This window comes from Petaurus breviceps, unplaced genomic scaffold (genome assembly GCF_028583685.1).
Source record: "Petaurus breviceps papuanus isolate PSGF00001 unplaced genomic scaffold, PetGlider_PUasm1.0 490, whole genome shotgun sequence".
Taxonomy (NCBI): Eukaryota; Metazoa; Chordata; class Mammalia; order Diprotodontia; family Petauridae; genus Petaurus; species Petaurus breviceps.
Window position 1 is genome coordinate 16,636,492 of NW_027186352.1, and position 27,689 is coordinate 16,664,180.

The 27,689-nt window shown below is 39.6% G+C and overlaps 1 protein-coding gene and 1 long non-coding RNA gene across 2 annotated transcripts in view; one reads left to right on the plus strand and one right to left on the minus strand.

Moving 5' to 3' along the window:
- LOC138172037 (protocadherin-15-like) overlaps positions 1-27,689 on the minus strand; it is a 2,287,527-nt gene that overhangs the window by 395,193 nt on the left and 1,864,645 nt on the right. The window lies entirely within an intron of this gene.
- Positions 22,015-25,800, plus strand: LOC138172164 (uncharacterized). Its single transcript, XR_011171064.1, has 2 exons — positions 22,015-22,151; positions 25,208-25,800. It is a non-coding gene; the product is annotated as an uncharacterized lncRNA (long non-coding RNA).

Genomic DNA, 27,689 nt, shown 5'->3' on the forward strand with positions numbered 1-27,689 from the left:
GAGAGAGAGAGAGAGAGAGAGAGAGAGAGAGAGAGAGAGAGAGAGAGAGAGAGAGAGAGAGAGAGAAACTGGAAGGAACCTTTAATAGGTTGGACTTGATCATTTTAAGCTTTGAGAGACTATGATTCCAGGAATAGCAGATCTAACTCCTTCTCTAAATCCTATGATTTTCTGAAAGTAAACACACACACACACACACACACACACACACACACACACACCTCTAAATGGTCTAGTTGAATAGAAAAAGACAACATAAGAGAAGTCTCACATAGGAGTGAGAGGGATAACTTTAGTGGAGAGGAAAGTTTAGGGAGAGAGTGCTTAAGGTTTATCTACTTGAATGAAAATGAAGTCAAGGGCAGCCTTCTCTGTTTTCTTTAAAAATCCCCATTGTACTTTACTTAAATAGAGTCATCGCTGTGCATTTCATCTCCTTTATCAGCACTTGTCTAAGCAAAGCACAGAAAGGCAGAGAGAGAAGTCAATATCTGCTGGCAATCCATCCTAAGACTTGCCTTGAATTTGTGTTCCCTCTGTCCTGCTTGTTGACTGCTGTTCTATGTCTCAGAAAAGGAGAGGAGTGTTTTGTGAGTGCAGAGACTGAAAATGGAACCCTAGAAAGTCTTTGGATGGAACTTAGGAGAAACACTACAATTTTATGGCAGGATGGACCAACTGCCTCTGACCCAAAGGAGCCAACTTTTATGCCAATTCAAATTTTAAGAGAGAAAATATCAGAAATATTTGTATATAGAAATTGTATAAACACAACCAAAAATGAGAAAGTGATACTTTTATTATTCAGTCATGTCCAGCTCCTTATGACACCATTTGGGTTTTTCTTGGAAGAGATACTGGAGAGGTTTGCTATTTCCTTTTCCATCTCATTTTACAGATGAGAAAAGTGAAGCAAACAGGGTTAGGTGACATGCCCAGGGTCACACAGTTGGTAAGTATCTGCTATTGGATTTAAACTCGGGAAGAAGACTCTCCCTGACTAGGGCCAGCCCTCTCTCCATAAAGGAGCACGAGGAAGGCCAACTTTACTAGGTTTGGAGGATCAGAGACTGAAGGGCTCACAGGAGGGCCTAGAAAACTGCTCCCAGTACACAGTAGGCACTTATTAGATGAATGTTGAGTAGTGACTGAGGTTCTATTAATTGGGTATTAAATGTTTACAAAATGTTGCTTCTAAGAACAAATAAATACAAAATTTATATTCAATGTTCATTGCAATTAATCCCTCTACATGTCCCCAAGTTACCTAGGAAATAATCAACTTTGAAGGTACATTTTAATCAGTTTGACTCTAGCCTTCAGTGAGAAGGCAGGAAAGGTAATTAAAAAGCTTCAGAACAAGGGATTCAGATTCTACAACTTTCCTTTTCCTTCCCCCTCCCCCTCCCCTCCTCCTCCTTCTTCTCTCTCTGTCTCTTTATTACTCTATCCCTATCTTATTTCTCTGTTTCTCTAGATTGTTCTGTTTATTTCACCATATTATGAGAAATGTCAATGTGAACCTGAACTATTTTGAGCTGATCTATCAGTCATTTAGATGAATAGCATTTATTAAGCACCTTCTATGCGCCAGGGACTTTGCTAAGTTCTTGTAACACAAAGCAAAGCAAGAAGAATCCCTGACGTTAAGGAACGAACACATATTCTACGGGGAGATACAACATGGCACCATGTAAATGAACAGGTCCCTGTGGGATCCGTACAACAAAAATGGAGAGAATAAGACACTAGCACCTAGAAAGGGGAGGGAGAAGTGGGCTAGGAAAGGCCTCCTGCTGAAGGTGGAGGGGGAATAGGAGTCAAGCCTGAAGGAATCCAGGGGGACCAAGATCTGTACTAGGTCTGGGACAAATTGAGGAGTTTGGAAAAGAAATCTGAGGAATCACAGAATTTCAGAGTTTTAATGAAACGTGAAGGATCATTTATTACAAACTAGACCTGAAAAAGAATCCTTGCCATGCCATTGCCAACAAGGAGTCATTTGACTTTGATTTGAGGATCTCCAGTGAGAGGGAGACTGCCACAAATGTCCTAGGCAGGCCATTTGATTTTTGAGCAGCTCTAAATTTTAGTAGTCTTTCCCCCTGGTAACAACCTCATATTGCCTTTTTTTGTGAATTTCTCCCATTGATAATGTCCTTCAATAATTTACTTACATTTTCTGACTCCAATATGTGCTTGATGTCCTAAAGTCTGAGGACCTGGTTTCAAAGCTTGGTTCTGCCATCTACTATCTCTGTGACCTTGGGGAAATCACTTAACTCTTCTGAACTCCTTTCTGCTAATCTTTAGAAAGATATAAACTCTCCTGAGGCCTCTGAGGCCTAAGGAAGTCCTCCTTTATTTAGAAATCCATGATGCTCTGATCTCACTACCAGGCATGTTACCATTTTCTCACATCCTTTCACAAAGAGTAGGATTTAAGTCAGTCACCAGTTTTAACTGGCAGGCTTCAACTTTCAACAACAAAAAAATGAATTATGAGAACAATTAGGGATTGGTACTTCTGGGAAAGTGTGGCTTGCATTCACCTCACATGTGCAGGGAAAATGTTTCTTAAAATGTTTGCTATGTATAGCACATTCAGGCACTGGAGTTACAGAGAAATAGCAAATAATTTGGATAAAAGCAAATAACACACATGCTCATCAAATGTGTGACTGACCCAAAGCTCAGAGGGAGATCTAACATTGTTTTCCAGAGCTGGCATCCAAAAAAATCTTGACAGGCTAGAGCACTACACTGAATCTGAGAAAATGAAAGGAAGGATAAATGTAAAGGCTTATCCTTGGGTTTAAAAAGTCAACTTCTGAGTACAAAATGGTGGAAGTATTGCTAGGCTTTTCTGAGAGATACATGGGGGTTTTAGTGGGCTGCAGGTTTAATACAAGTAAAAAGTATGATGCAGTTGTCAGAAAAAATATGACACACTATTAATACACCCCAAGAGATAGGAATGAGTAGACGATACCGCCCTTAGTAGTCTGCCCTCATCAGACCGAATCTGTAGTACTGAGCTCAGTTCTGGGGACCATAGATTAAGGAACATCCAAAGTTGAGCACCTTAGAAGATCTTTGAGTCAATGTGATATGATGTGACATTGAAGGGACTGATCAAATAAATGACATAAGGTTGAAATAAAAGCTGTGGTGAGTAGTTCTTCTGGTGAATAGATAGGTGTATTAGATACAGTCTGATGAGTGAAATGTTGTACCTCAGAGTTGTTTTGATTTGCACTTCTCTAATCAATAGTGATTTAGAACATTTTTTCATATGCTTATAGATATCTTTAATTTCTTCCTCTGAAAACTGCCTGTTCATATCCTTTCACCATTTGTCAAGTGGGGAATGACTTGTATTCCTATAGATTTGACTCAATTCTCTGAATATTTTAGAAATAAGGCCTTTATCAGAGACATTGGTTGTAAAAGTTCTTTCCCAATTTCCCACTTCCCTCCTATTCTTGGTTACATTGACTTTGCTTGTACAAAAGCTTTTCAATTTCATGTAATCAAAATTATCCATTTTGCATTTTATAATGCTCTTTAATTCTTGTTTGGTCATGAAGTCTTCCATTCTCCATAAATCTGACAGGTAAAATATTCTTTGCTTTCTGAGATTGCTTACAGTATCAGCCTTTATACCAAGATCATGCACCCATTTAGAGTTGATTTTGATATAAGGTGTTAGATAGTGGTCTATGCCCAATTTTGCCATACTATATTCCATTTTTGGCAGCAGTTTTTGTCACATAGTGAGTTCTTATCCCCAAAACCGGGGTCTTTGGGTTTATCAAACAGTAGATTACTATAGTCATTGACTGATGAGTCTCGTGTTCCCAATCTATTCCATTGATCCACTGATCTATTCCTCAGACAGTACAAAGTAGTTTTGCTGACTGCTGTTTTATAATACAGATTGAAATCTGGTATAGCTAGTCCACCTTCCCTAGCATTTCTTTTTATTAATTCCCTTGATATTTTAGACCCTTTGTTCTTCCAAATGAATTTTATTACTATTTTTTCTACTTCTATGAAGTAGTTTATTGGTCAATTGATTGGTATGGCAATAAATATCTAATTTAATTTAGTTAAAACTGTCATTTGTATTATATTTGCTTGACCCAGCCACAAGCAATTGATGTTTTTCCAATTTGTTAGAGCTGACATTATTTGTGTGAAAAGTGTTTTGTAGTTGTGTTCATATAGGTCCTGGATTTGTTTTGGAAGGTAGATTCCCACATATTTTATAATGTCTACAGTAACTTTAAATGGGATTTCTCTTTCTATCTCTTGCTGTTGAATTTCATTGGAAATATATAGGAATGATGAGGATTTATGTGGGTTTATTTTATATCCTGCAACTTTGACAAATTTATTTATTGTGGTAAGTAGTTTTTTTTTTACTTGATTCACTAGGAATTTCTAAGTATATCATCATATCTTCTGCAAAGAGTGACAGCTTGGTCTCTTCTTTGCCTAATTTGATTCCTTTCATCTCTTTTTCTTCTCTAATTGCTACTGCTAACATTTCTAGTACCAGATTGAATAAGAGGGGTGATAGTGGACACCCTTGTTTCACCCCTGATCTTCTGGGAAATGCTTCTAGCTTCTCCCCATTACAAATAATACTTGCTGATGGTTTTAAATAGATGCTATTTATTATTTTAAGGAAGGCTCCATTTATTCCTATACTTTTTAGTGTTTTTAATAGGAATGGATGTTGTATTTTGTCAAAAGCCTTTTCTGCATCTATTGACATAATCATGTGGTTTCTGCTAGTTTTATTGTTGATATGATCAATTATAATTATGGTTTTCCTAATATTAAACCATCCCTGCATTCCTGTAATAAATCCCACCTGATCAGAAGGATCTTCTTTAAGTTGTATAATGTTGTGGAGTGACTGTTAGATTTACAATCAGAAAAAATTGGGTTCTGAATCTACCTCACATATTTATAATTGTGTGACCTTGAAAGAGTCACATGTTGAAGATGGGAAGATCTGAGTTCTGATAATGCTTCAGAACTCAGGTAACTGTGTCCAATTTCAACCATAATTTCCTCTTGTGTAAAATGGACACAATGATACCTATAATGCACATCTCCAGAGCTGTTGGAGGGATTACATGAAATATTCCATGCAAAATACTTTGCAAGCCAAATGCATGCTCTAAAAGTTAGTTACTATTATTTTAAGGACAAGTAAGATAGTAAATGCTAACTTTCCACTTACAACACTCCCTGTTCCCATCCATTGGTCCTGTGAAGTTCATCTAGATTGAGGAGAGTCCTTAGAGATTCAGACTCAATAAATGCACTCCCATGTGAGGTCTGCCAGGAACATTGGGTAAATTGGGAAGTATCTGGGGATTCAGGCTCATGCAGAAGTAAATGTGTATCTGATTGAGACAAGGTCCCATGGGCTTGTCCCCAGTGGTAAAATGTAAACAGATGAAAGGGTCTCTCAGCTCAAAAAGAAAGACATCGAAAGAACCTTAAAAAAAACATTTAGATAATACAACCACCAGGAAAAAAAAAGTAAAGAAAAAGTTGAAAATATCTAAAGAGAAGTTCAAAACGTAAGATTAATTCAACAGAATTCATTAACATCTGACTCTCTGGCAGTTCATGACCCAACTAAATATGATCCATCTTCATCTTGTCAACTCTTTTTCTCTCCCCCTTCCCCTTCCATTCTCCACATTACATTTTAATACAGACATCAATAAGCATGGATGAGTCCAAAAGCTGGCAATCTCTCAACTGAGGAGGGCTTACATTCTGGCCATTTGGAGATCAGGTAGTGGGATTTGCATATTTAGGCTGAAGAAGGAAAGGAGTCTGGGTAGGAAGAAATGACAGCAGTTTTACATGCAAGTACTTTATGATTATTTTTAGTTGGATTCTTGAAGACTAGGTGGAATAATGAACAGAGTTCTGAACTTAGAGAAAGAAAAACCTGAATTATGAAATGACTTCAGACCTCAAGCACTTACCACCAGCTGAGTCACTCTAGGCAAATCACTTAACCTTTCTCATTCTCCATTTCTCCATCAAGAAAGTAGAGGTGGTAACAGCCCCTACCTAACAGAACTGGTGTGCAAATCAAATGTAATAATACAGGAAGAACGTTTTACAAACCCTGCTGCTACTGTTGTTAATTCACTGAGGAGTTCTTATCAGGAGTACCAGAATAGAGGTCCTCAACACTTATTGAGGAGTCAGAGTGATAACTTCTGTTTCTTCCCAGAATGCTGTTTTTGAGTTTCTTTAACAAAAGTCAGAGCAGAATGAAGAGAGTGCTGGGTTAGGAGTGTGTGTGTGTGTGTAAATTCTCAAAGCCCCATTTCTTTGAAGCTATTATGGGCAAGTGGAAAGACATCTGTAGTCCTGTCACTAGGGAATATTTTTTTGTAGAAATGTGAGTGGCCATTGTTCTCACCAGGACAAATTGACAGCAACAAGAAAGCTAAAGTCTTCCAAATTCTGCCCTGATCTCTATAAATCTTTTAATCAAAAGCTCACCTCTGGTAAATGGTAGCAAGAACTTCAAGGATTAATGAAGGTGGACAAACAAGGACCCACATAGTTCCATTCCTATTTCCTTGTTTTGGAATGAATATATTAAGAAGAAAAAAAAGATTATAAGGGTAAATTGGCGGTATTTATGTAGTGCTTAGAGGATTATAATAATGTACAATTTGCATGGATCTTGTTAATGGTAATAGAGTAATTAGTATTGCAATTAGACTTGCAAATATAAGGATGGTTCCTTGGTGATGGTGTCATCTCCTCATTAAGCCTGCTTACCCTGGCTTCCACGCCTTTATTGTGACAGGGCTTAGTTACTTTGACACCATTTAAGCTCTTTCATCTCCATTTAATAGGCCCTGAATTAGAGGTACAAAAAAGGCTCATCCCACAGGATCATGGATCTTAGCTCTGGAATGCTGCTTAGATGGAACTTAGACAAGAAAAAAAATATTCTTAGCAAAATGTTGTCTCCTTACAGAGGGGATTGAGCTCAGTGGCCTCAGAGATCCTTTATGGATCCAAAGTCTATGAACTTGAACCCAGATCTTCCTGACTCCTCACCTAACACTCTATCCACCCTGACTTGCTAAATAGCATATATAAACATATGTGTGCATATGTGTTTCTATGTGTATATGTATGGGGTCTGTTTGTGTGCATATTTGCATATATGTATGCATTGCATGTAGGTTTGCATGTATGCATCTCTGTGTGTTCATGTGTGTATGAAGGAAAGAAAATGTGCAAGGATGCCCTGTTCTTTGTGCCCTTCATTTATCAAAATGGACAGATTAGTTGAGTAAATGTGGCATATAAATTCTTCAATGCATGAAATAAAGGTGTTTATATGTATACCTTTATATAGGTTCACAGGTTTAGAGCTAGAAGGGCCCCTGAAAGGCAGTGAGTCCAAGCCCTTCATTCTCTCATACAGATGATGAGACTGAGCTTTGGAGTGGTTAAGGTACTGGACTAGGATCATGCAGCTAGCAAGTGTCTGGGTTTGGATTTGAACAGAGCTTTCCTTGTTTATATTTCAGTGCTCTAGCCACTAGACACACTGTCCTGATTTGCAAAACACCTGTGTTTTTCAGGACTTCTCTCCCTGATCAGGCTTTCAGCCCTTCCCTGACATACGCAGTCAACGACTGAATGAATTTTCATGAAAGAAACCACAGGAACTCTACCGACTAAGCTCTTTTGGGTGAAGGAGATCTTCTGATCTTAGCTGAATTAATCCTCAGACGACAAAAATTATGTTACCAGGTTCATATGAAATGTCTCTACAGCTTGGTCTGAATGGTCTCAACTTGTTTTCCATTAACTGCCATGGCCTTCAAGATCCTCCTCAGGCCATGAACCATACTGAACAAGCAAGTGAGTAAAGGGATTCTATTCTTAGGTTTCTTAATTCAATGTTGGTAACCTAAGTAGTCAGAGAACTTAAGTCCAGAGTAACTAAATTCTTGCCTCAGATATGTACTGAGTGAGCTCAAAGCAAAAGCACTTTGCCAGGACTCAGTTTCCTCCTTTTGCAAAATGACGGTGTTGGAACTGATCATTTCTCAGCTTTCTTTCATCTCCATGTCTATGATCCCATGAAGCTTTGGACTCTTCTTCCCTTCAACTTTCTCTTTCTTTTCCCTTTCTTTCCCTTATCAAATACTTCCCATTTTCTTATGTCTTTATTTCAAAAAAGAATCACCTTTCTAGTTCCTGAGTTTAAAGAAAGAAAAGCGTTTCTCGGGATCAACAGAGCCGCTGGTTCCCTCCGAGAGCCTTCTCCTATTAGCTGCTTATTGAGTGTACCTCATAACATTGTTTTTGTTCAGTTCCTATTTATCAAAATCTCAGGAAAATTACAGCATTTGCATATTTAAGCTTTAATCAACAATAGCTGGCAGTGTGTGAAGTAATAAACAGCTTCCAGGCAAGCAATAAACTCTGGGACAAGGCAACAGTGGGAATCATTTATTGCCAAGTTACAAAAGGTAATTCCAGTTCCTGCTATTAAAACCTCAGCCCCTGAAACTGGTTATCCATGGCAAAGTGCCATATAGGCCTCAAAGTCGGGCCTGTTCACATTCCATCCAGCTTTCAAAGGAACAGAAGAATTTTCAATTAAAAAATTCTAAACATCAGAAACAGTTGTGAACATACAAAATGGCTCTGAGATATATGGGATTTTCTTTTCAAAGAGGGAATAGTGTCATAGATTTTGTTTCTGCATAATTCTGATTTTTTTTTTTACCAAGTAAACTTCTTAGAAAGCAAAGAAGGAAAACAGCATTTATTATGTGCCTGGCAATGTGCTGGGTCCTTTACAAATGTTATCCCAATTGATGCTCACAAGAATTCTGGGTTTTCCTGACTCAGGCCTGGTGCTTTATCCACCGGGTCATATAACTGTCTGTTCTTTATAAATAGCTCTCATCAGCTTATTGCCCAGCTCAAATACCTCCCATGGCTCCTCATTGCTTTCTAAGCAGTTCTTTGGTAGTCATTTGACACACTCCTGAGTCTGGGACTCAAAGCTCTGTCTACTCCATTTCAACCATTCCAGAACACTTTACATTTATTAGGACATTCTTTTCTGTCCTTGGCCACTCAGATCCCCTATGTCTGGAATCCATTCTTATTCGTCTCTGCCTACTGAAGTTTTCCCCTTCTTTAAGTTGCAGCTTAGATGTCACCTACGATATGGCATGTTCATCTTTTCTGCTAGAATTCAGCTCCCCTGTGGAACACAATTCAATTCCATTCAACAATGATTTATCAATAACCTATGTGCCAGGAACTGGGTACAGTACTAGGTACTGGAAATTCAAAAATGAAAACTAACTAGTCTCTGACCTCAGAAGCTTACAAGGGGCTGAGGCTGGGAGGAGTACAACAGGGACCTGGAAATGTAAGCACCACAAATACAAAGTCATTTTCAAGGAGCTTGGTATTAGGAAATCCAAAATGACTGGGGGGGGGGCAGGGAGCAAGCAGGTTACTTTCCTTATAGAGGATGGGAAAGGGCTTTAAGAACATAGTTATTGATACCAGAGTCAAAATAATGTTGGATATCCTTTACCTTAAAACCCAAAAGCCAAAAGGGGCTGCCACAATGGATACCATGATGTCATCCCCTAGATTAAGAATAGCTGACATTTATATAAGACTTTCCAAGCCTCTCATCTCTAAGTGCTTAATGTAAAAGATGTTCCACAGGCATCTCAAATTCAACATATCTAAAACAGAACTAATCATCTTTCCCCCAAAAACTCACCAATCTTCCCATCTTCCTTATTTTGGTCAAGGCAACCATCATTAGCCTAGTCACTTGGGCTAGAAATCTGTGAATCATGACTGACTCTTGCCCCTAGCTCACCACTCTAGGTCATTGGTTGATTAGTCTTGTCATTTCTATTTCCACAGTCACTTCTGTGGAATTCCCCTTGTCTGTATTTGGACAGACCTTTTCATCACCCTTTAGATCCTTTTAAATTTTTTTCATTAGTTTTTTTTCTGAATAAATTCCAACCCTTTTAATTCATCAATCTTACAGAAGCCAAACTCATGTTCTAGAAACACAGGTGTAACACTCCTCGGCTCATGAACCTTCAATGATTCTGTATTGGCTTCTAGGATAACTCTTGTATTTGACATTTATAAGAAAATTGGTTCCAATATATATTTTCCAGTCCAATTCTACATTATTCTCCCTCGTGTAATCTAATTCACACTGCTGCTTTGATGTTCCTCCTACAAATCATTGTACCTTTACTCTCCAGACCATTTTCCATGCCTGGATGCCCTCTTGTCTCACTTCCACTTCTGAGAATCCCTAGCTCCCTGGAAAACTCAGTTCCATGCCACTTCTTTCAAAATGTTTATCCTGATTCCATCCATCCATCCATCCATCCATCAATCTATCTATAGATATAGACATAGAGATACATACATTGTAGTTTGGTCATTCAGTCATATGACCCTTTGTGTCCCTTCTGCCATCCCTTACCTCTTTTTACCTTTAATCTTTCCCAAGATCAAGATCTTTTATAATGAGTCCTATCTTCTCATTGTGTGATCAAAGTACTTAAGCTTCAGCTTCAGTATTTGACCTTCCAATGAATTATATGAATTAATTTCTTTAAGTATTGAGTGATTTGATCTATACTTTCAAAAATCTTTTCTGTCACTTCAACTTGAAAGCACCAATTCTGTAGCACTCAGCATTCCTTATATCCTAACTCCCACAGTCATACATTGCAACTGGAACAAAACTTAACTTTGACTCTACAGACCTTGGTCAGTAAGGTGATGATTCTACTTTTTAGTATGCTATCCAGATTTGACATAGCTTTCCTTCTAAAGAGTCAGTGGCTTTTAATTTAATGACGATTTTCACTATCTTTAGTGATCTTTGAGCCCAAGAATATAAAATCTGACACTGCTTCCATTTCTTATCCTTCCCTTTACCAGGAAGTGATGGGACAAGTTGCTACTATCTTAGGGTCTTTTTTATGTTAAGCTTTATGAAAGCTTTTACACTCCCTTCTTTCACCCTCATCAAGAGCCTTCTTAAGTCTTTCTTAAGTCTTTCTTAAGTCTTTCTTTCTGCCATTCTCCTAGCAACCTTATTTCTGGCTTTTGATTTGTTCAACCTTGGTATTTTGCATGTTATACTCTCCATATAAGTTAAATACAGAAGGTGACAGTATAAACAACCTTGTCATACATTTTGCAACCTTAAATCAATCAGATGTTATATGTTTGATTCAAACTGTTGCTTCTTGGGCTGCATACAGGTTCCCCAGAGACAAGTAAGATGATTTGGTACTCCTAGATCTTTGAGGAATTGTCACATTTTGTGTTGATCTACACAGTCAAATTCTTAAATGTAGTCAATGAAGCACAAGTAGATGTTTTTTTTTTCTTTTTTTTCCTCTGGAACTCCCCTGCTTTCTCCATGATCCAGTAAATGTTAGGAATTTGGTCTCTAGTATTTCTGCCTCTTTGAAAACCTTCCCACTCTTCCAATAATTCTCAGTTCATATATTGTTGCAGCCTAGCTTTCAGACTCTTAACAATAACCTTACTGGTCTATAAAATGAGTGCAATTGTTCAGTAATCTGAACATTCTTTGTCATTTCCTTTCTTTAGGATTGGGATATAAACTGATCTTTTCCAATCCAGCAGCCGCTGTTGAGTTTTCCTATTTGTTGCCATGTTGACTGCAGCATTTGAATAGTTGAATTTTTGTAGGATTTTAAAACATTCAGCTGAGATACTATAATCTCTACTAGCCTTATTCATAGCAATGTTTCACTCTCCAGGATGTTTGCCTCTAGATCAGTAACCACACCATCATAGGGATGATGTTAAGATCTTTCTTGGACAGTTTTTTTGTGTATAATCCCTTCTGCTTCTATTACATTTTTGTCTTTTATCATGTCCATTTTTCCATGAAACTTCCCTTGATAACTCTGATTTCTTGAAGAGCTCCCTTGTCTTTGTTATTTTTTTTCTTTTTTCCTTGAATTGCTCATTTAAGAAAATCTCCCCTTGCTGTTCTTTGGAATTCGGCTTTCAGTTGGGCATATCTTCCCCTTTCACCTCCTGTCTTTCCTCAGCTATTTATAAAACTTCATCAGACAGCCATTTTGCTTTCTTGGCTCTTCTTTTTCTTTGGAATGATTTTTGGTGGCTGCCTCCTGTACGATATTGCAAATCTGTCCTTAGTTCTGCAGACACTATCTACCAGATCTAATCCCTTAAATTTACTCATCACTTCTATTTCTTGTTCATAATGTATGTAGAAGTAGAAAAAAAACCATCAGACTATATAGGTATGACAAAAATTTTCTATTTTTTTTTCTATTTTCCTTAACATAAATCTGATTTTTTCATTAAGAATCTCATGATCTAAGCCACAGTCAGCTCCAGGTCTTGTTTTAACTGACTGTCTAGAGCTTCTCTACTTTGGGCTGTAAAGTAGATTACCAATCTGATTTTCCTATTAACCATCTAATGATGTCCATGTGTAGAATTGACTTTTGGGTTGTTGAAAAAAAATGTTCATTATGATCAATGAGTTATCTTGATAAAACTACGTTAGTCTCCTGATAACTGTTAGTCTGTTGTCTCTTCTCTGCTTCATTTTGTACTCTGAGGTCAAATTTGACAGTTATTCCGATTCTTTTTTGGTTTCCTACTTTAGCATTCCAATTCCCTATGAGGAATGTAACTCTTTTTGGTTTTATGTCTAAAAGTTGTTGTAGGTCTTTATAGAACTGATCAGCATTGACCTCTTTGGCCTCAGTGGTTGGAGCATACAGTTTTGTTTTTTACTGTGATATTGAAGGGCTTGCCTTGGATTCAAACAGATATTAATCTTTTCTGAGATTATGCCCCACTGCTGCTTTTCTATAACTTTTTATAACGTTGAGAGCTACTCCATATTTTATAAGGGATTCTTGTTCAGAATAGTATATATAGTGATCACCCATATTAAATTCTCCCATTCCCATCCATTTAAGTTCCTCGATACCTAAGACATTAGTATTTAATCTTTCCAACTCCTGCTTGTCCTCCTCTAGCTTACCTTCTTTCACGGGTCATTCATTCCAGGTCCCTATGTAATATTGATGTTCACAATATTGGATTTCCCTTTTGTTACTGGACATACCCACAACCAAGCTTCCTTTTGTCTTTGGACCAGCTGTCACATTAATACTGGAAAGTTGTCCTTTGTTCTTCCCCAGTAGCGTGTAGGGTACCCTCCAAACTGAGGGCTTCATCTTTTCCTGTCATTTTATCATTTTGGTATAAGTTTTTATCATTTTAATTCTGCCCATGGGGTTTTCTTGGCAAATATACCTGAGTGGTTTGTCATGTCCTTCTTCAGTGGACAACTTTTTGTCAGAACTCTCCCTTATGACCTGTCCATCTTGAGTAACCCAGTACAACATAGCTCATAGTTTCATTGAATTATGCAAGCCCCTCTGCCAAAATAAGACATTGGTACAGGAAGGGTTTTTTCTCTCCTCTCCTTTGCTCTCCTCCCCTCTCCTCTCCCCTGCCTTCCCCTCCCCTTCCCTACTCTTCTGTCTCCATACATATGTATATATGTATGATACATATTTTTGTATGTAAAGATAGATAGCTTCATACATATGGATATATGTGGATATGTGTATATATGCATACTTTACAAAACTTTATTTAAACATTGCTTTCTCCCAGGAAAATGTAAGCTCCTTGAGGGTAGGTGATATCTCATTACATGGTGTGAAAGTATATGGCATGTGAAAGACCCTTATTAATACCTGTGGACTTGAAAAACATCATCAAACTGCCTTTTACTTCATTGAACTGTGACTGGAAAGCCACACGGGTTGGGCAGATGCCATTGGGGCAAAGAAGGGGGCTGAAAAGAGTAAAGACCTGTCACCAGAATGTTTGGCATCTTTACAACACAGTCTATGATGCTTTATGATCCTTGCCTACTCAACACTTCCTATGCCAATTCTCAGCAGGTGGAAGAAAGAAGAAGGCATAGCAGACATCTCCTTATAGCCTGGGAAGTTTTCTGAGTAAGTGGTATCCTACTGCCCCTAATGGGATGTCAGACATTGACAGGGAGTGGGGGTGGGGGTGATTAGTACCTAATTCATAAGTAGTAGAAGGAATAGTACTGGCAAGTATAAAGCCTAGGTTAGCAGGGATAATGGGCAGGTTAGGTTTTGTCCTAAATCCTCATTGTCTGGGTTAGCTACAGTGCTTCTCCCCTTCTTTTTTAAGATATCTCTGACAAATCTCTCTTACATACTATAACCTTAAAATCCTAGGATCTGAGATTTAGGACTGGAAGGGGAAATAGAGGTCATTGAATCTTACTTCCTCATTTTGCAAAAGAGGAAACTGAGACTCAGAGAATTAAAATGACTTGTCTAGGGTAACCTGATTAGTGAGAGGCTGAGGGAGGATTCAGATTTAGTTCTTTTTAAAAAAAATGTTTATTTTTAGTTTACAACATTAATTTCCACAAGATTTTGAGGTACAAAATTTCTCCCTGTCTTTCCCCTACTCACCACCCCAAAACAGCGATTCCACTGAATATCCCCTCCCCCAATCTGCTTCCACCAATATCCTCCCCCAGTCAGGTTGTTGACTTGCTTTTCATGATTTTCTTGCATCATTTTCATTTCTCTTCCCAATTTTTCCTCCACTTCTCTTATTTGGTTTTCAAAATCCTTTTTGAGCTCCTCTATGGCCTATAACCAGTTCATATTTTTCTTGGAAGCTTTTGGTACAGGAGTTCTGACTTCGTTGTCTTCCTCTTCTTCCATGCTTTGATCCTTTTGTCCCCAAAATAGAATCTAAGGTTTGACTGCTGTGCTTGCTTTGTTTCCTTTGCTTGCTCATGTTGCCATTCAATTACTTGACTTTTGAGCTTTTGCCAGAGTAGATTTCTGCTTCCAGAGAGGAGAGCTTTGTCCCAAATTACTGCGGGTTTTGCAGCTGCCAGAGCTATTAGTTGGGTGCCCTCTCTGAAGTCCCCACAAGCTCTGGAACCTAGTCACACACTCCTGGACCTCCAGCCAAGACAGCAATCCAGATCCAAACAGGTTAAAGGAAGAGCAATTACCATCTGAATGTCCACTTGTTCCGCCTAAAATCTGCAGGCCAGTAGCCCTGAAACAACCACTTTGTGGTGACAACAGGACTGCCGTGCCTCTGTCACCTCTCACCTCAGAGGAAGGGGCCCACCCTTGCTTTTCAGTACCCCCCCCCCAGTTCCAAAAGAGTTTCACATTGACCTTTTACTTTGTCTTTGGAGTTTATGGGTTCATGATTCTGGAAAACTTCCACTGCTGCTGGTGATCTGTTCTCCTGAAGTCCCTCCAGCTTCTGCTGGTCAGGGCCATCCTGGGGTTAAATCAGTGGGCTCAAGCTTGACTGGGCTCAGCTCCCAGCACACTGTGATGGACCTTTCCTGTCAGCCTGCCAGGCTGCCTTCAGTGGGAGATTTATTTCTCTCTGTCACTTTGTGGGTTCTGTAGCTCTAAAATTTGTTTAGAGTCATATTTTATAGGTATTTGAGGTAGTTATGGGTGGAGCTCACAGAGTTTTTCTGCTTATACTCTGCCATCTTGGCTCTGCCCCCCTGAATTTAGCTCTTTTCATCTCTAAATTCACCATTTTATCCATTACAAACCTGAAGTTGGCTAACAGGTCCTTATGAGGAATTGCTTTTGCAAGAGAAATCTGAGGCCACTAAATGGCTCATTAAAAGTTAAAGGAAAGAAAGTTCTTTGTCACTGTAGATGGAATGATGATGTTCCCTGGCCAGTTCATTCATTAATGTCTAGCTGCTAAGGTCAAGACTAAACCTTCAAAGAGGAGGGAATTGAACAGCTAAAGCATCTCAATAACCAGCGTTCCATGCCCCTTCCCTCAGTTTCTACAATGGATATTTGAATTGAACAGAGACTTCAGGTGTTGCTGCCATGGTACATTTCTGGGAGGGCTGGCGGCAAACAGGAGTGGGTTTCTGAAATGTTCTGCTCCCTCTTTTGCAGTCAGCACACAGATGGGCAGAGAGGGCAAAGCAGAAGAGAGCTGGCCTCAGTCATCACACTTTGTGTCTGTATTAGAAAAGTCATTCCCACAATAGATCGCTTTCATCCATAACCACCATAGCTACCATGATCATTTTCATATTTTAAAATTCCCCTGTGCTTTTAGCAAATGTAAAAACAGCTAATCATAGGAGAGTTGGGGTTTGTATACTACTGTTAGGGCTTGCACAGCCTTTGACTTAATATTGTCTCAATTTATGCTTGCCACAACCTTGTGAGATGATTGTTGCTATTGTTCAGTCATTTCCAACTCTTGGTAAACCCATTGGGTTTGAGTGGTTTGCCATTTTCACCTCCAGCAGATTTTATGGTTGAGGAAACTGAGGCAAATAGGATTCATTAACTTGCCCAGTGAAATGCCCAGGATTTAAACTCATGTTTTCATTATTACAATTCCAGCAATCTATCTTCTATGCCTTCTAAATGCCTCTTCCTTTCTCCATTATATATGAATTTAGGGTTATGCATAAATACTTCACCCATAGTCATAAAGGGAATACTATTTTGCTTAAATGCCTGAAGAACTGGATTCCAAAGCTCCCTGGCCACAGATAATCTAGTTATTGGCATCAGGCTCTCTGATACAAATCCAGCACATATTTTACTATACTACGCTGCCTTGAGTACTGGGCACTTAAGAAATGCTGGTTGATTAATTGATTATTTCAGTGACAGCTTTTCCATCATCAGTTCCAGATGCTAGAAGCACTGCACAGTGAGCATAGTGAAACTCAGACTACGACGAATCTTACTAGCTAGTCACCTGGATTGGACACGTCTGCCTCTGTGCTCACCTGAATTTCTATTATTTGGTTAAATCAAAATTTGCTCTAAAAGCAAGCCCAACCCCTAAGAATCTATACTCAGACACATCTACAGCCTGATACCTACACAAACTAATAAACTGCTGGGAATTTGCATCTTGACAAACCTACCAACCAGTAGTGTTGACTCCCCACCTTCCCAACCTCTGAACTTTCAAACAGTCACATTACTCTAATCACAGATCCCTCTGTGCTCATCCCATTAGTGACTCTAACAATATCACTAACTGCCATACATTCTTCTCTATTGTCCACTGCCCACAGAGACAGGTTTTCTAGCCATGTCGACTCCATTGATTATGGGCATCAGGAAATATACTCGATGGGTCTTAATAATTTGTGGGATGAGAGTATGTAGGTAGGTGGAAAGAGCTACTCCATACCTATGATCAATGGTGAACCCTCTTTGACTAGGTCACACAAACCCAGGCAGACCATTGGTTTCATGAAGCATGGGAGAATGGATTCATGAATTCATGAATATGACAGCTATTAGCAAATTCCAACATCATAGTCCTCGAATCTAGAATTTTACAGGCTCTTAATGACTGAAGCTAAAAGTTTCCAAAGATATTTGGAAAACCTTTATGAAGGGGTATTGTACCTGGAAGCAATTCTGGAGGTCTGGAGTTCAACTTTTATTTAGAAGAGGCCATCCCAGGAAAGCCTAATTCTATCCAGCTGCATGCTAATATAACTCTATACATTTACTCAGCTCTAGGTTTTATCTCCTTACAGAATATTTCACTTTTCTCACTCATGTTAACAATCTTATTCTTCTGGAAATAACTTATAAAAACACCCACACAAACTCATTGTATGTAAAAATGTGAAAGAAAGCATTTTCCTCGTAACTGAACAAAATGATAATAATAGAAGAGGCAAATTAACAAGCCTTCCACTCCTCACACATGTGAGCTGTGGAATTGCCAGTCATGTAGATCAATCATATTTCAGGGATGTATGGGGGGAGTTATGAGTGAACTCATGTACAGGAGTGGAGGAAAGTCCCCTTTCAGATAAATCCAAGTCTTTAATCTTTCAACTCAGAATCATGAAGACTCAGAAATGATAAAAGAATTCCATGATAAAAGAACAATTTTCAAAATTAAAAATCTCCAATCATCGTGGAATCATAGAATTTTAGGGGGCAAGACCATGGTCCAGGGATTCTTAGGATTTTATGTGGCATGGACCCTTTTGGCTGCATGGAGAAGACTACTGATCCCTTCTCAGAGTAATGTCTTAAAATAATTTGAAGGAAAAGCTAAATTTCACTTAGGTAAATGAAAATAAAGATATAATTTTATTGACATCCAACATCCAAGAACTCCTGAAATCTAAACCTGAAGGCTCATGAACCCCAGATTTAGAACAAGTCATTTGATCCAACCTATGCTCAAGAGTAAATCCCTACTCTAACACCAAGGGCAAAGGGTCATCTGCCCTCTATATGAATTTCTCCAGGGAGGACTGTCTTCTTTCTAAGATAGCCCCTTCCAGTTGTGGGTTGCTTTAATCTTAAGGGTGTCTTTTCTTACTTTAAGCCTAAATTTCCTTCTTTGCAACTTCCACCAAGCCTATGTAACACACACACAGACACACACACACACAGACACACTCACAAACGCACTATAGATGGTTTGGGGGTCCTATGTTGGTAATTTGGGATGTCATCACACATACTGTCTATAATGCTTTCACTGATAAATTATGCTCTCCAATTTACATAATGGGTAGAACACTGGGCTGGGAGTCAGGAAAACCTGGGTTCGGGTCTACATCTAGCTTGTAATTGCTCCTAGATGTGTGACCCTGAGCAAGTCTCTTCATCTCTGTCAATTTTAGTTTTTCATCTGGAAAATTAAGGGGAATGGATTTTGAAGCATTTAAGGCCTTTTATAATTTTAAATCTATGAATTTATGATCCCTGGGGACATAATTTAAGCTCTTACCCTTAATTTCTCTATCTCTAAAATGGGGAAAAAATAGAATGTATCACCAGTAGTCATTGTGAGGATATAATAAATGAATTCCTCTCCAGGATATGCTGGGTTTCCTCTATTATACCCTTTTAATTCATCTCTGCAACTCTTGAATTGGAAGTACCTCTTACCACTATAGTCTCTGACTACGACTGACCCTTACACAACCTTCAGATGAGGAGGGTGTCCAGGCCAGTCATGTCTCTATCCTCTCTAGTCTGCAATCAAGACTTCCCCCCATGCCCCTGTCTGGTACCTTTTCTCTCTTAGCCTGCTTTTATGTGTGGTCTTCTGACATTAGATTATAGACTCCTTGATGTCAGGGACTATCTTTTTTTTACTTGTATTTGTATTCCCAGAGCTCAGTACAATGCCTGGAACATAGCAAGCGCTCAATAAATGCTTGTTGGTTTGCAGATGAATGAATGAAAAATCATTTAGTAGAGCATTTAATATATATATTTAGTGTAGTAAGCATTTACTATATTCCAAGTATTGTCCTAAGGGCATAAAAGGAGAAAACAAACAAAGGGAATCAGTCCCTTCTTTCAGGGGCCTCACATTCTAGCTGGGGAGAAGAGAACCCAACACAAGTTTAGCTCTGGGCCAGATGGAAACATAACACAATAAAGCACATAGAATGATGCAGATAAAACACTTTTTAATGTCACATTTTAACCTCTTCCTCACCTTTATGGGGAAAAAATATAATCTATTTGTAGAGCATTTCTGGAACATTTGAAAGGTGCTCCAAGCCTGCCTTAGCAGCCAAGTCAGAGGCCTGGAGGCAGAAGGGAAGCATCTCAGAAGGCTTCCAACAAATTGAGCATCTCCTGCAAAACTCCTATAATTTTGCAATTACTTCTCACTAGATTGAATTTGTTTTCAGGCCTAACAGTTATAGTTCCTTGATACTACTGTCTTTCCTAAAATTCTCTGACCTGAAAAAAAAAGAGAAAATGGACCAGAAGAGCCAAAGAACAAACTTTAGACCTGGAAAGGACATTAAATATCTCCTAGTCCAGGTGACTAATTCTAGGGACGAGAAAATAAGCCTTGAAAGGGAATTGTGTCAAGAGACTATGAGGTGTAAAGGAGCCTGTGTAATGAAATAAGGATTCCATGTTATTGGAATTAGTGAGTCAAGAAAGAGTTGGGCCTGGAGGGTAAAAATGATTGGGTCATGGGGGCTAAGAATGCTGTGCTAACTTTCAGGTTAAAGAGATGGGAGTCTTTGTCAATAGAAAAGTCACTTGATGGGATCCATGAATGCGGGAACCCATCAAAGAGAAAATATTGCTCCAGAGATCCCTGTCAGCTACCCCAGGGACATCAGCAAAGAATAATTAGCAAGACCATCACTTGAACTCAGGAAGAAAATAGGCAACCTCAGATTATTATCCTGGCAACAGAAACTAAGCCTGGAGTGGGCTGGAGGACATGCCAACCGCAATAAACAACATCTCATGCTATGGTGGCATGAGTGACATTTGAGGAGAGAGGAGGGAGTAGTGATACTGCTGAACCCAAAACAGTGGGGAAGAGAAGACATAACCTATGGAAGGATTCGTGTCCTGAGGAAGGGGGAGCCGGCTGACTGCACTAGATCTGTTTCCCTGTAACCTTAACTGCAGATATGCAGGCTCTTAAGGTTGAAAAGGGAGGGGAACATCTCAGAAGGAATGGACCATCTGTCATGTACTGAGGCCAATACTGAGGCCTATATATCGATGTGTGCAGATACACACATGCAAGCACATATGTGTATATGTGCATTGTATTGTTTTTTGTGTGTGCATGTATGTATGCATGCATGTCATGCTTGAGTCTTCATGACCCTATTTGGGGTTTCCCTGGCAAAGACACTGAAGTGATTTGCCATTTCCCTCTCCAGCTCATTTACAGATAAGGAAACTGTGCCCAGGGTCACATAGCTAGTGTCTGAGGTCAAATTTGAACTCAGGTCTTCCGGACTCCAAGCCCAGCATGTTATTTATTGTTCCATGTAGCTGCATAAATAGATAAACAGATGTGGGTATCCTCCTGATAAAAGATATGCATGCATGCATATATGTATGTATGTACATATGTGTGTATGTAGGTATATATTTGTATATGTGTGTGTATACACATACATATATTTTATTGGGAATGTTTTAGACACAATTAAACACCCTGATAAAATAAGATTTCCTCTTTCTTGCTTTCAAGCCACAGAGGCATGGAAAAGTGAGAAAGAGAAGGATCCGAGAATGCACACCAAAGAGACTTCTCCAAAATCACTCAATGAGTCAGTGCTAGACACAAAACACAAATACTGGTCTCCTGGCTCCTTATCCGATGCTCTCTCTACCAGATGGCGAAAGGCACCAGAAAAACAGAAAGTTACATAATTAATTTCTTAAATTTTTTTTGCATGAAACTTTATAAACAAAGACCACTGTCCTCTGCCAGCTGAAAGTGGACCATGTGAACCGTGGTCTTCCTCCTTGTAGTTTGTCAGTTGAGCAGAAATTATGAAGCCCCTACTATGTTTTAAGCACTGGCATTTCCATGACTTATGTCAGGACCATGTTGCTGATCCACAGAATTACCAACACTAAAGTGAAATAGAAAAAGTTGACGCTCTCAGAGAAGGTCAAGCCGCTGAGATATCCAAGATAAAAGGAGAATGTGGTAACTAAAAGCAAGTTTTACAGTGCCAGCAGCTCTGAGGTGTATGGCAAATGTTCCCTATTTTCATGGAGAACAAAGGGCTGGCAATAAGAAAAACCAAAATGTTCATAGCCACATTCTTGCTAAAACAGTCTTTGTTGGCTCTGGCATGGCCTTGTTCCAGGAGGAGCGTTGGAAGATTCAACCTTAAACTTAAAGTCCTGAACATAAAATTTCCTGCTCATCTCTTGGGATCCATAAACAAACCCTTGGTGGTTTAATTCAAAAAATATTTATTAAGCACCTACAACTTGCAAAGCACTGAGCTATGTGTCAGAGATGCAAAGACGAGAAAGGACACGCTCTCTGCCCCTAAGGAACTGACATTCTCCTGGGGAGCAGAGTCGCATATGAGCAAAGCTTTAGCCTGGATTCATGCAAGAACAAGAGAGGCTGACGGGGGCAAAGGAGAGATCTGAAAAGTTCATTGGAAAAAGGTGAGGAGGGAGGGTAGACTTTCAGCTGGGTGGATGGGGTGGGAATGATGGGAGGTTTCAAGGAGAAGGAGGAACCTGAGTTGAGTTTTGGTTGGTTTGGTTTGTTTTTGGTTGTTGTTTTTAAGAGGATTCAGAAATGCAGAGATAAGGAGGGAATTAGCAAAGATGAAATAGAAGAACTGCTTGTGTTTGGAGCCCAGAGGCCTTTTTAGACATGACCTTCATTCGTCCTTCCCTCTCCCATCCCTTCTCCTGATGCCTCCAAAGCGCCTCCTTTAATATGACATATTAGATCTCCAAACACTTAAAACAACCTCCTGCATGCCATTCTCCCCAAATCCTGCCTCACTCTGTAAATTTAGTGGTTTTCTTATTAGAAGGTAGCTTGTGTAGGACCTAGGCCTTTAGATGGGGAGCAGAGAAGAAATATGCAAAGGTGATGTGACATCTCTCTACGCATATCCAAAGTGCTTGTGACAAGTGCCATCTCCATGCTCAAGAAAAAGGCCCAAACTCATGCTTAGGGTTACTATGCCCTCTGAACCCCTGATAAGGGAGTACAGCCAGTGGTGAGGGGTGATTCAAGACTTCTTGTGTCAGAGGATCTGGGTTTGTTACTACCTGTGTAACTCTGGACAAGCCAATGAACTTTTCTCACCCTCAGTTTTCTCATCTGTAAAAATGAGAGGGCTTGGGGTGGCTAGGTGGTTCAGTGAATAGAGCACCGGTCCTGGAGTCAGGAGGACCTGAGTTCAAATCCAGCCTCACACACTTAACACAATAACTAGCCATGTGACTTTGGACAAGTTGCTTAACCCCAATTGCCCTACCTTCCTCTCTTCAAAAAAAAAAAAAAAATAAAGAGAGGGCTGGACTGTTGAGTTTTCTTCCAGGATTACTTTCCTCTGTCAGAGACAGGACTTGCGTTCAGATCTTTTTCAGTTTGAAGCTGGCATTGTGGACATGAGCTTTTCATTCAGCTGCTATAGTGTTAAGTCAACTGACTGGAAGAGGAAACTCTCACAGGACATACTCTGTGGGGTGAATCATTTAGAGAAGTTAGGCATCTGACGCTGTTGTGCTAGGCAGTAAACCATCATTCCCAGGGCATCGTGGCCAGGTCAAACAGTGTGATGTTAGAAAGAAGAAAATCAAGCCGATCAAAACAATTTTCTGGGATAAATAGGTGTGTGTGTGTGTGTGTGTGTGTGTGTGTGTGTGTGTGTGTGTAGGCCTACCTTCCAGAAAGCACATTAAGGGAAAAATAGAAAAAGAAAACACTCACAATTGCTCCAAAATAAACACTTCATTTTCTTCCACAGAGGCCCAGCCCATCCCTTCCTCCTTCCTTTTGAAAACAAAGTCCCATAAGCACAGATGGTCTAAATGGACCAGTGATGAGTCTGACGTTGGCAGTAACAGGGGGCAGACAAAGTGTCCTGGGGGGGGGGGGGAGGACTTCCTCCAGGCGGGTCTCAGTAACTCTAATGGTGACTATTACCCAAAGTCTCCAGATGAGTAATTTGGTAGAAGCTTTTCAACTTGGGGGTCACTGGTTCAAATTCAATCTCAGTGGCTTTTGAATGAGAGTGGGTATGCGGTGGCCTCGAAAATGACTTGATAAGCTCTCCTGGCTCTTCCTAATAGAAGCAGCGGGCTGCAATCATCACTTTCTCTTCTTTCCACAAAGAGGACAAAGTGTCATCTTAACTATTTTCTCAGCTTCAGTACCATAGACACTGTGCCTGGGAAAAGGGTTTTCTTTCAACTCACCTTCTTTCATTAGGATTATTCAACTATTATGTGTTTTTATACTGCTTCTGAATTCACTTCTATACAGTTTTAAGATAATATAGTCCTGTTTTTTTAGAACAAGGCTTAAAAGCATGTAGTGGAAGTAATGGTTTATCCCTTTTACAAACAAGGAAATAGAGACAGAGTGGAGAAGAGCAGAGAGACAAATTTAGCAGAGATAGCAAGGGAGGAATGTAGGCTGTGCACAAGAGGGACTGACTGCGTCAGGACACAGAGGGAGAGCCCTTCCTGAAGGTATTCAAGGATAGCTTGGTATGATGTAGCAGGAATGATTTTTCTGGGAAAGGTTGGGCTAAGTGGTAAATAAGGTTCCTCCCCATCTTATGATTTTATGATTTCATGACTTCCTGTAAGTGTCCTGGCTGGGATTCAGACCCACGTCCTTCCTTCCTCCAGATCTTACCCTCTTTACATTAGGTTGCCCTGTGGCTTGTGGCAATTGTAAGAAAGAATTATGGGATTTATTAGATTATGTTGTGTGTATATGTATGTATAAGCATATGTGTGCATATAGGTATATGTGTATAGATTGTATGTGTCCATAAATGTGTACACACACATATATATACACAAACACACACACAACACACACACACACACACACCATATACTATATTGTTGTGTTTTTCCTTTGTTCCCAAAGAGGACCATGACTTCAGGCAAATGATGACATGACTGACAGTTGGCCTTGTTTCTGGTGAGGGAGGGCTGTGCAAGGTCACCACCAGCCTCACTTTCTCCTCCAGAGCCAGCTGGGTCCAGTGGCCTGATATTCATCAGGATGACTGGAGATGGCCCAGGGTGCAAGGGGAGACCCTGGTGCTTATAGGCTAAGGCCTTTTCAGGGTCTCACTTTGAAGGAGGTAAGCCCCGTTCAATGAATAGGTCTCTTTAAGAAGTTAATCAAGGAGTAGCCCCTTTAATCTAAAACAAAACAAAACAAAAACTCATACTGGCAGGGGAAGACCTTCAGGCTTCTTGATCAAATGAGAAATACTTACTACTTGGCGTATATATATGTATATATATATATATATATATATATATATATACACACACACACACATACACCCATATGTATATGTATATGTATACACACATATACTATATATACGTATGTGTATATGTGTGTGCATATATATGTATACATATATGTATGTATATATGTAATTTCAGTGTTCAATTAATAGGATTATGAACAGAGATCAGTCATCTGACCCCCTTCCTCTCTTTTTTCAAAGGCAAGCCAGAGAGCTGAAGGAACTCACCTGATAATACCACACAGTACAAAGTGGTAGAGAAAGAGTTGAATTCCTGTCCTCCAGCTCTGAATTCACAGTCTGATTACTGTCTGAACCTGGGTGAGTCACTTTTACCTCCACAATTTCAGTTACCTCATCTATAAAATGAGAATTCTAACAGCACTTACCTAATATGGCGGCTGTAAAGTTTAACAGTTTGGACTGCTCAATCACACCCACAAGAAACTTCATGATCCTTCAAGAAGGAAGCAGCCCTGGGACTCACACCTCCTCAGAGCTCTCTGTCCTCTGATTTGAAGGTGGAGGGTGGGCTCCACAACCTCAAGGCAAGGAGGGAAAGGGAAGATGTGCCCTTCCTTTCCCACCTGAGTCTCACTGGCTACTTGTCCCATTCCCCTGCCTTTCAGTTTCCCTCATTAAATTGTAAGTGGCTTGAGGGAATCTTTCTTTTTCATAATTGCATCTGTATCTGTAGCATTTGTCATAGTGGCCAGGACATTGTAGGTCACTTGATTACTGCTAATTAATGGATTATCCAATGAGATAATAGATTGAAATTGTTTTGCAAAATACCATATTAATTCTTTGCATTTATTAAAACGCTACGTCATTTTCTTTGACTTCAATTTAGCAAGCATTTATTAAGGTCCTGCTGTGCCCAAGGCAGTGGGATATACATATGCAGCCCTTATTCTGAAGGATCTTGGCATCTCGTTGAGGCAGGGGTAGGGCAGTATAAAATAAGAAACACATAAATGATGATAAGTCAAAGAATGAATCCTACAAGAGCCATTTTGGAAAAATCTTAAGGGGACATAGAGCTTTCAAATGAGAGAATTAGGAAAGGCTTTAGGGAAGAAGTGGCCACTACATTGGGCCTCGAAGGAGGAGAAAGAGGTCGGCAGGCATGGCTGAAGAGGGGGTATTTGGTTTGATGGCAAAGTACCTGAGTTCAAATGCTGATTCTTTCCCTTAGCAGTTGTGGAACTTGGGTAAGTAACTTAACTTCCTTGGTTCTCTGTTTCCTGAGATGTGAACCTAGATGGAACTCAAAAGTCCCTGTCACCTCTACCACATGAGCTGCAGGGTCTGTGAATATTTTCTACCCTTGAGTGAATGCCCTGAGTGGGGTGGGGGGGACAGGACATGATTAGAGGACTGTTTGGGGGATACCCTAAAATCAGGCTGCAACGTTGGGTAGAAGTCGGGTTGTTCAAGGTCCTGAAATCCAGGCAGTTTGTCTTTCATTCAACAGACATCAGGAAGGTACAGAAGGTTGTCCATATAGGAGCTACACAGACAGGCCTTCGCAGGGGTACAGACGATTTTGCCTCCCATGGTCTTTGTTGGAAAAAAGCTCCCCAGAAATCCAAAACACTCGTAACTTTGGGGTTGAGTCACAGAACAAGTACCCCCCCCCCAGATCATGTCCTCTGAAATTCACAGTCTCACAAATGCAGGGCAGGTTCTGGAAAGGCATTTAGGAAACGAATGACTTTATATCACGTGCCAGTGTGTCTGGCCCTCCATTGAATTCTTCTCCTTTTATAAAGAGAGATATAGATGTGTCTATACATTGATGTATATGTGTGCATTTATTTATTCATTTGTTTGTTTGTTTGCATTACTCATTAAGAAGGGAGCCCCAACTTGGTACCAATCAACTTGGTGGGTACAAGAAGGAAAATACTTTGGCTCAAAAACCTTTGATTATAGTTTCCTAATATTGGAGAATCAGGAAAGGGGAGAGAGAAATTATATATGTATGCCTAAATCTAAATCTCCAGAGATATAGATACAAATTCTAGCACTCTCTTTAGCAATGTGTGTGTGTGTGAACACACAAGCATAGCTACCTCTGCATATAGAGATAAGACATAGGTCTTAGAAATCTCTAACTGTATCTTGATATCCAGAGACATTTCCAGATGTCTCTGTTCTGAACATAGAATGGAAAAGCTCGAAGAATCTTTGAAATATCAAATATTTGAAAATCAGTGGATCTTAGAAGGCTAAATGGAAGATTTAGGAGGATACTTAGAACACAGAATTCTAGAGTTAGGAGGGATAGGAAGCGACCTTAGATCTTAAGTGTTACAAAGTCATTGTAACATAGAAACCCATTAGAACCTTAAGAAAATGTAATGCTAGAACTTAAAAGATTATAAGAATAATGAATGTGATAGTCTGAAGAAATCTTAAATGGAAGAAAATAGAATGTCAGATCTGTGTGGGGTGGTGCTTAGAATAAAAGTTGTCAGAACTTGGAAGAGATCTTAGTGTCAGAGCTGGAAGAATCCTCAAAACTTCAGATTTCTTAGAACTTGAACAAAACGGGGCATTATGATGCACCCTGTTAAATTCTGAAGTGAGCTGAGCCAAGTTGATAAAATATCACCTTAAGTCTTACACTAACATAGTGAATCCCCACCCCCACCCCCTGCCCTAAGAAAGCAGGGCT